The sequence below is a fragment of the Anser brachyrhynchus genome (genome assembly GCF_964034855.1).
Source record: "Anser brachyrhynchus genome assembly, chromosome: 3".
Lineage (NCBI taxonomy): Eukaryota > Metazoa > Chordata > Aves > Anseriformes > Anatidae > Anser > Anser brachyrhynchus.
Genome location: NC_137696.1, coordinates 93,808,192 through 93,817,715, shown reverse-complemented (window position 1 = coordinate 93,817,715; position 9,524 = coordinate 93,808,192). Strand labels below are relative to the sequence as shown.

The window sequence follows — 9,524 nt, the reverse complement described above, 5'->3', positions numbered from 1 at the left end:
TAATTTGTAGTGTCTGGAGAGCGGGCGCTGTTCATCTGCAGAGTTCCTAGAGGGAAGCCTGGAAACGCAGCAATATAAATACATGAATAAGCATCACAGCATACATAATAAAGTGAATAAGCACCACAGCATACATAATAAAGCTCTTCCCATCTAAATTACACAACATACACAATAAAGCTTGCTCCCTCTGAAACACTGGTTTCCAACCTCTTTGGCCTACATCAGTGAAAGCTAACAAGAGTTTTGCAGTTTTACAGCCTGCTCCATCGCACACCACCTCTGCTCAGCCGTGCCCGTGCCAGGGCCGAGTGCTGAGTCACTTGGATGGTCCTGGCGGCCACCCGCTAAAGCCTTTGGCTGTGCTGGATGCCTGTGTCAGCGCGGAGATGGGTAAATAGCCGCCTGGAACATTTTGCACGGTGGGAAATGGAATAATGTACAAGATTCCTGGCAGCGTATTCAGCTGTATCTGCACTAGGTAGACGCACTGAACTTGCAACTGTCAATCGAATGACTGTGGCTGCGTGCTGGTCGTACAGTATCGCATCTATGCAAACGTGAAGAAAACCAGAATTTCTGTTTCAGTTCTGGGGTTTAGCTTAAGAGTGTCTGTCGTATGTGAGTCAACCTTGCTTAGAAGTTGCTTTTACAACCCCAGTTACAGAAGGAAAACCCAACGACTTTATTCTGACAAAACACTGGTCATATTTTGCAACACTTTATGAAAAGTGAAGATTTATTTTACGGTACTTGAAGGCTTTGTGGTGTTTCACATGTGCTGCAGACACCCTTCCTGGTCTTCCCATGTGTACCACCAGCGCGCTGACACTCAGCACAGGCGGAAGGACGTCTGAGGGGCTGCAGGCCACAAGTGCCGTGCTGCATCGTGGGGTCATGGCGCTGACAGTTTCCATCTACAAGTTGAACCCCAAGCTCTTTCTAGACTCCCCGCATCATAACAGAGGGCAAACACAGGACTTCAGGGTCTGGAACAATCAACAAAGCTTTTTTTAAGCTTCCTCTTTTTTACCTCTCTTACTTATTTCTTTTCACCAAGGCAAGGTGTATCTTAAATCTACCTGCACCCTTGGTATGAGATAATACCAAAAAACCCTGCAGTAGCAAGGAACGTGGATTTCTCTGCCCTGCTGCCTCCTTCTCACGTCTTGCTGACTCACTGGCGAATCTTCCTCGCTTCACGACACTGCGCCACGAGCGGCTTGACTGCAAGGCTGCAGCCACACAGTCAAAAAAATGACACCCATAAATACCAATTTGGGAGTGTGTGAGGAGCACTGCCCTTTGTCACAGCAGGTAAAAGCATCACTCCTTATTCCCTGGAGGATGACTTTATGAATACCTGTACATAAACGTGTGGTTTGCTTGTGCCCAGCCTACCGGGCAATGCTGCTTGTTGCTTGCATTCTGCTCTGCCAGGGCCTGCATCACACTTGTGATGCAGCCCTGATGCGAAGGTTTTGTGGTATTTTCTGACTTTATTTCTTTTTATTTGCGGAAAGGATTGCTATTTGTATTTAACCACTTGTGCCCTGTTTCCCTGGGATGCTGGATGCTGCTGTGCCCTGCGCCAGGCTGAGGAGATGGGAGACAGCAGCACTCAGCACCTGCTTCCCTTTCTGTCTGATCCCATAGTGTGAGGAAGGAGAAAAACAAAGGTTTTCACTTCGTTTGCTGAATCCCACCCTGACGTTTCACGTAATTAAGCTAAAAAGACACGCTGCAGCCTATCTCATATCGAGCAGCAGATGGCTCTCTTTTCTCTGAAGTGTGGCTGGGGAAAGAAACTCAGCCTTGTTCCCTCCTGTGCCATGGCTCCTTAGGGCCAGTGCTCACACTCATTCAGCAGTGCAGACATGCTAGAGCTGTACTAACGTAGGGAGTGGGCAGTTTTGTTTTATTTCTTGTTTTAAACTATTTAACACCATCTGTAGTAAATACTGTACTTGTGGGTTGCTTGGAAGATGAAGATGGGAAAAAGACCTGGGAAAATACATCAGTGGTGCTAACCTAAGTCACATTTCCTGACAGAGCAAGATAATGTCTGTCTATTCTGTGAGGTTACAGGAAATAATTAAAAAGTTGTCTGTTTCTGGGTTTATGCATCTTTCATTGATCTTTTGTTATTAATATTGCAACATACCCCTATTTACTTATTTAAATAATCTGACTTCTGAAGTCATTTTTCAAGACAAGTAGAAGAAAGGAGCAGAGAAATACAGTTTGTACTCACAATATAATAATAAACAGGTTATTCTTATGTAACTGGAAGTGACATAAGCAGAATTTGGTCTTCACTCATGCAGACTAAAGATTGAAATACCTACTTTTAAAATTGTCTAAATCTCCTTATACTCAATACTGTATAAAACATTATTATGTTCCAAATACCTAACAAGGATATTTATGTTTTAGCCAGAGAATTTACAAATGAAAGAATATCAAGGTATCAGACCATTTGGGAAAAAAAAAAAAAAAAGAGTAGAGATGCATATGCATCCAGGCAAAACTTTTTGTAGGTTTCCCACAAGAGAGAAGGTTACAGTCAGTCAAAAAGGAAAAGAATTAGGATGCCTTGAGCTGTGCAGTCCTTCTACTATAAAGCTGAATACAAAATCATTACTAAATCATGCATAAGATGATGCTGACCGAATCAGAATTGTTTTATGTGATTCTGGCAGTACAATGTGTTTTCATCTGTCTGGAAGGATTCTGTCTGCTGCAAATGCTCCCTGTCACCATGGCTGTTCTTGCCTGGGGGTTTCTGTTGGGAGGAGAGATGTTCATCTTGCCCACTCTTCTTGTCATTTGCTAGCAGAGGCAGTCCATGCAGTTTAATTCTGGGCATTGGCCATGGCTGCAGAAAGCTCGGGACTTTCCATAAGTCATCAGCATTGCTTTCCGTTGGAAGAAAGGATGCACATATTGCATCCTCTGCTAAGTACTCCTCTGGGTTGTGGGGCAGCGCAGGACTAGATTCAGAGAAGTGACTTCTGCTTGGCATAGCTTGAATTTTAGTGTTGTCAGTTAAGCACAGGTAGGAAGCATAGGCAATCTGCCTGTTGAGACTTGGAGGTATTACTTAGAGGTAATACTTAGAGGTATTCTTCCCAGCAGAAATATGAGTAGCAGTGATGGACGTTTCCTATTAAACAGCTGGCTTGTGTTCAGGACACTCACCTGTATGTGGAAATGAGGATTCATAGTTCTCCTCCCTCAGTGGCATTTAGTTCTAGCTCTGAGGTGAATGCTGGACCTCAGGCAAGATAATGCACTGGGGCTTTGTGGAGTCTTCTTTCTTTTTAACTGCAGTTGTTCCCTCATATATAGAAGCCATGAATGCCCTTAGGGAGAAAATCAGGTTCCCTTTAAGCTCTGCCCCTCTGCCCTGTGGACATGTTCTGTGTTTGCTGGGTTAGAAGCTTTACATGCTTGGCAGTGGATATAAGGAATACTCAGGTATATGTGGGAGCTCACTAAGAATAACAATTCTTCTGTCAGTGAGCTTATGAAATCATAAGAAAATTTATAGTATGCCAGACCAATGTCTATTTCCCTCAGTATTCCTCTCTCTCTTACATCGCTCAATAGTGAATGCTGGGGGAAGGACATGTACAGAGCAAATATAGGGTGATACATCTTCTGGGAAGTTTCTGCATGCTTGAATACACCGGCTGGTGACTTCCTGAGCTGGAAGTGGTACCTCTGTATGCAACAGCCCTTGACAGATTTGTCTTTCACGAGTTTACACTATCCTTTTTTGAACCCATGCATGTGTCCCATAGCAAGGAGTTCCACAGCTGAACTGTGCTACAGAAAGGGGTATGCCTGTATGGTCTTGGACTCAGCATGCCCAGAGGGCAAATCTTACTCTCTGAATCCTTTGTGGAGGCTTCTCTCTCCTTATGTGCCTGCCTAGTCGTAGAAATGTTGGGTTTTAAAGCATTTTACCAGTGGAGAGTCAAGTGATGAAATACTAGGGATTTACAGATTTGAAGGTGCATTTTATAATTTAGAGAGGTGCACATAAATGTTGGACTTATGCTTTGAGCTGTGTGGCTCTGTTTTGTGAAACCATGCTTTTGTACTTGCCTGATGCCAGGCTGAAATGTTCTTTTTTTTTTTTCAGGTTACCACCCCATGACATGGCACATTATAATACTGCAGTATTGATGCTGTCCAGGTCTGTGACAAAACAAAATTAATCAGAATTATCCTGACATGAAATGAATGATGAGGATAAAAGATATTGTTGTCTCATGTTATCTCAGTACAGTTTCGTCATGTTCTTGGTGGGAAAGCTTGCTGGGAACTTGATTGGTAGCCAGATTTGCCAAAGCCAGCAAGTGCTCAAGAGCATGCTGCAGCTACCACATACATGTTTTCTAACTCTTTCTTTGAACATGGACTCTGTAATGAAAGCCAACGATAAGAGTATTTCCAGTGAAGAAGAAACTCAGCTTAATCTAAGACGTGTTGGTTTGTAATACGAACTTGCATGGTCTGAATTTTGGGGTAGACCTGTGTGGTGCCAGGAGTTGGACTCAATGATCCTTGTGGGTCCCTTCCAACTCAGGATGTTCTATGATTCTAGGATACCGTGATTCAACCGTAATTCATAAAATACTCCCTCAGATCTGTAAATCTGTAATTAATCAGTGAGAAATCCTGAAAAATATATTTATCTTGTCCATAACTAAGTAGATCATTTTTGCAGAGATCTCAGAAAGCTGGTTGGAGCCTGTCACACAGGACGGGGGGACGTGCTTTTTTATGCCCTAGGAATACAGTATGCCAGATAAAGGAGAGCCTGTGAATTAGGTATTTAATAACTGATAGTCTCTTGCATAACAGTGGATCTAGGAAACTTGAAAATGTGTGTAATAGTGCAGGATCCCTGAGACTGGCTGGCTTTGCTAGTTTTTACTGGCAGTTGTCTAAGGAGGACAGAAGTAAGTCTGAAGGTCCTCAGAAGATGTTTTGTATCTAGCAGTGCCTGGCAAGAAGAAACAAACAATTTGCAATAATAAAGACACTTCTCTGATGTTGATTTGAAAAATGTTGAGTTTTGAAAGAGTAGACACGATGACTTTTTCCTAAAGAAATTTATTACAATGTAGCTCAAAATTATGCTGGTAATTTGTCATACTGTGCTCCAAAATGAAGCCTAAATTCATGGTAATTATAATATTTTAATAAAAGTATCAGCCTGTTTTTTTCTTGGCAAATATTTACACCTGGGGGATGTACATAATGTAAATAAATTGCACATAAAAACTTTGCCTAAAATGCAATAGGACTATTCAAAAAAAATAATAAAAAAATAAAAGTAAAAGGGAAAGAAAGAAAAGGTGGTGGCTCCCGTTCAATTAACTGCCAAAAAGCTGAGCAGCAGTGGTCACAGAGCCCGGGCCTGTGGGGTCTCTGGGGGTCTCAGGGGTCTCAGTCATAAAGCCCTTGTCCTTTCTGCCCTGCCAACTGTCTCTGTGGCAGTCTTTCATAACCTCTGTATGTCTTTTAAATACCTACAAGTATTTCTTCTTCTAATTCCTGTGGGACATCAAGCCTCAATGGCCAGACTTTTTTAAGGTTGATGCTAAGTTTATTAATACTTTCTTTGTGACACACATCAGGGAGTAAGCCCTGGCTTGACTTGGCGTCATCACATCTGCGTTGCTCGGGATCACCCACGGGACAGGCCGTGTGTGTACAATGTTGAATTTCGGTCGGTTTGATCACACAACCCTTATACCTGCTCACTCTGGGCTCTTGCTAGTGTGCAACACACACCGTGTGTCCCAGCAGATGGGTCATCTGTCCCATGCAACACCACAGGTGGCCGTGCCACGGCTCTACTCAGCCTCTACTCAGAGGTCTGCTTTGCACCATGCATTTGCATTCTCAGTTTTTTAGTTTTAGTTTTACATTTTAGGAAGCGTAGAGCTGTATTTAAGGCTCTCCCCTGGGAGCTGCCCCTCAGAAGGGGCTTATCGCATCCTGGGAGCACGTCGCTGTCAGGAAGAGCTGGAGATCACCCCATGAAGCCTGATAAAGGCATACTCCTGCTAGGGGATTAACTGCTTGCGGTTAGTCAATCTACCGTGGGCATGCTCGATGTAAATTTCTGCCATACTTTACTGAGAGAGCCAAAATGGTGATATCATGGTATGTAGATGGACTCTGTTTCCTCACCACTAATTCCCATGTTGATTCTATTATGCACTGCAGAAAAGCTGTTTGTTCTGCTGTCAATGTGTCTGCTTACTACACAAGGGGAAACAAAGGCAATAATAATTACTGTAGTCATGCAAATAGCAACCTGGTTATTATTTGCATGATTTTAATTAAGATGAAAATATATGAGCATTGCAGTTAAGCATAGTTAAAAGTGCAGCTGAAAAATTGTAATAACTGTAGACGTAGTAAAGAATACAACTCCAATCTCTTGAGCTCTGTATCATCTCGCCAGCAGGTTTGGTCACCTCCCTGTGGATAAAGACCTGAGTAACCTTGCCTGCTCTTATCGCTCACCCTGCCTTGAGCAGCAGTTGGATCCAGGGACATCCCAAGCTGCCTTCCACTCTGAGTCTTCTCTGTGACCCCCTTCAGGAAGAAAAAACATCATGGCAGTAGATGTTTTAACTATGGGTGGCTTGGTTTGTTAGAAATATCTGAAGTAAACTACTGCTAAGGAACAAAACGAGGAGGAAAGAAGAATCTCCCCGAACTGCTGTTAGTGGTGAGAAAAATCACAGGCTGAATCTTTAGCCTGAAGGCATGGCCAGGAGGCCTTAGAAAGCTGCCCAATATAGTATACATTTCAGATGTATTACAGCAATTTCCAAGTGTTCCCGTTGCTGCAGTAAGATTTGGAAAGATGTAGCTCTCGGGTCCACACCCTCGTCATTTAAATAAACATGCCTGCCGCTTTGGGTGGTTGGCAATTGAACAAACAGTTGCTTTTTGAACAGCGTGAATGAATTTCCTCTGGTGGCATTTCTGCAGGGCTAAGTTTATTTAGTTGTTGGCTTATTTGGTGACCTGAAACACGAAACCTTTGCTTAAGTCCTTAATCACCCAAATTGGACTCCCAGCCCTCCCTCCTTTCCCAGAGGCAGTATGCAGTGAGTTAGTCCTCAGGGAGAGGCAACCGGTATTTACCTTTGTCTAAACTAAACAACGTTTTATGCAGGTTTTATAAACGGTTGGAGTGTAGTTTTTGAAAAATTATTTTTTAATCACTCCTGTATATAGGAGCCGTTTTAGCCACTACAGAAACTGGTTCTGTAAGAGACAACTCCTGTAACGTGAAGTTTTGGGATTGTCAAATGGATGCCATCTAAAACAGACTGCCCTTCTAAGAGGTTTTACCTACGCACGTATTGTCTACCTACCTCTAGTCCAAATAACTATTGCTTCTTGATGCCACAGTGGAGTTGGTTAGAAAATGAGGGATATTTTTTTCTCCTCAAAAAGAGGTTGCCATTTGATTAAAAGAAAAAAAAAAAAGACAAACAGTTGCAGTTTTAGCTTTTGACCAATTTCCAATGAGAAAGTTTGTTTTTAATTTTTAGAAAAAAAAATAAAAAAGGCTGTGTGCAAGAGATCATGTGATCATGTCCTATAAAACTTTTCATTTTAACAACTACTTCTAATTCTGTCCTTTTTTTTTTCTTTTTTTCTTTTTTTCTGCTGTTGACCTTTTCTGGAAATGCTGAGATGGAGGAAACCAGGACTGAAATAGTATAGTCTCCACCGATGTTAGGTGCTTTTCTTTCCCTCTTGTCAATTCTATTTAATTTCTTTAGGAGCAAACCTCAGCTCTGTCCTTTCTGGGATAGAAACTTTCTTGTTTCTGTGTATGGTTTTGGCCTCTTGGCTTAAGAGCAACTTCATGGATTTTTTGTTATACTTCTCAGAGATCACGTAGCCCAATCTTCTGTTTATGGTGGAATACAGAGTTTCAATGAGTTACACCTCCGCTTAGCCTAATTACTTGGTTTAAACTTTCAGAAAGGCATTCAGGTTTGATGGGAAGACATAAAAAGAAGCAGAAGCCACCACTTTCCTTGGTGGTGTGCCGAGGGAGCAAATCCACCTCTGTTGATAGCACGAGCCTCATTTCTAACTTGCATTTGATTGACTTTAACTTCTGAACAGTACTTCTTTTTACACTTTTCTCCCATAGAGAATACCCGATATATTTTATTCCCATTAAAGTGTCATGAAGGCCCCTTTCAGTCTTCTTTCTGATGAGTTAAAATATGCATCTCTTTAGTTGGGTGGTTTAGGGCATTGCCTCCACACCTTGAATTACTTTTGTGTTAAATGTGGGGAATGAGGTTCGTCTACACTATGAATTGCTTTGAGGTCAGTCTGCTTTTAAAGAGAAGCTGCCTCCGCCTACAAGAATATGCAGTGGTCTATAAAACAAGCTGCTGTACTAACACCCCTTCTTTTTTCTGGGTGTATGAATGTAGTAAATAGCTAATACAGAAAGACACGTTCATTAAAAATGTCAGTTTTTCTGTACTTAATTAAAAGTCAAGTTATAATATATGAATGGATGCATTCCAGAAAGCAGTGATATACTACTCTATGACATTGTGGAAACACTGGTTTTAGAAATTCCTTTTTTAAGAGCTCTAATTTAAATTTACAATTTAATTGTAGGCTATAGTTTAGGATAATTGAATCCTCAGGGAGTTATTTCCTTCTTTAAAGTGAATCAGTGTTAATGTACACTAAATTGCTTAATAAAAAATGAATTTTTCTTGGCCATTTCAGCAATATGTAGCATAAAGAGAGTGGGGGTGACACAGACCTTTTAAAAAAACTCAAAAAGCAAAGGGAATAAGGGTGGCTAAGAAAAAATGATTAATGCAGCTTGGTAAATGTGATTTCATTGCATACAATTGTAAAAAATATTGCCCTAGGAAAATAGAGTTTTGTGGATAGCCTGGCATCATTTGTAAAAGTTTGTAATTTCTTTCACTTTCATTGAAACAGCATGTTTGTGCAGGTTTTTGCATGTCCCTACTGTAGGGTTGAACAGAGAAAAATGAAGGTGTAACTACTACCTTGGAATAAAAAGGCGTTGTGTGAACCTGCTTCCTAAAACCTGTTCTGCTTATGCATATCTGGTAAGGTACAGCACATCAGTCAGAGGTAAGGGGCTAAATGCAGCAAACAGTGCAAGAAAACTCAGTTCTTTGTATCAGAATTACAGAGATCTGTGTGCTGGGGAGAATACAATTCTGGATGAGTCCTGACCCTGCTGAGGGGGATGATTTCAGTGCCATTGATTTCTGTGATGCCAAGAGTCTACTTTGGGGAGACCTGCAAAGGAAATCTGAAAATTCAGCCGCAAATAGAAACCTGTTACAGATTCCACAGCTCCTTGCACCATGGAGGTCCTTCAGCACGTCAGGAGCAAGAAGATAGGCTCATTTAGCTGTAGTCCATTGTCATTCACCAACATTCACCAGCTGCTAAGAACTCTT

General features: G+C 41.7%; 1 long non-coding RNA gene across 1 annotated transcript; it reads left to right on the top strand.

Annotated features, from left to right (window-relative positions):
* Positions 1-397: 397 nt before the first annotated feature.
* LOC308192169 lies at positions 398-7,854 on the top strand. The gene is made up of 3 exons (XR_013948601.1): positions 398-1,317; positions 4,151-4,204; positions 6,494-7,854. It is a non-coding gene; the product is annotated as an uncharacterized lncRNA (long non-coding RNA).
* The last annotated feature ends 1,670 nt before the right edge of the window (positions 7,855-9,524 follow it).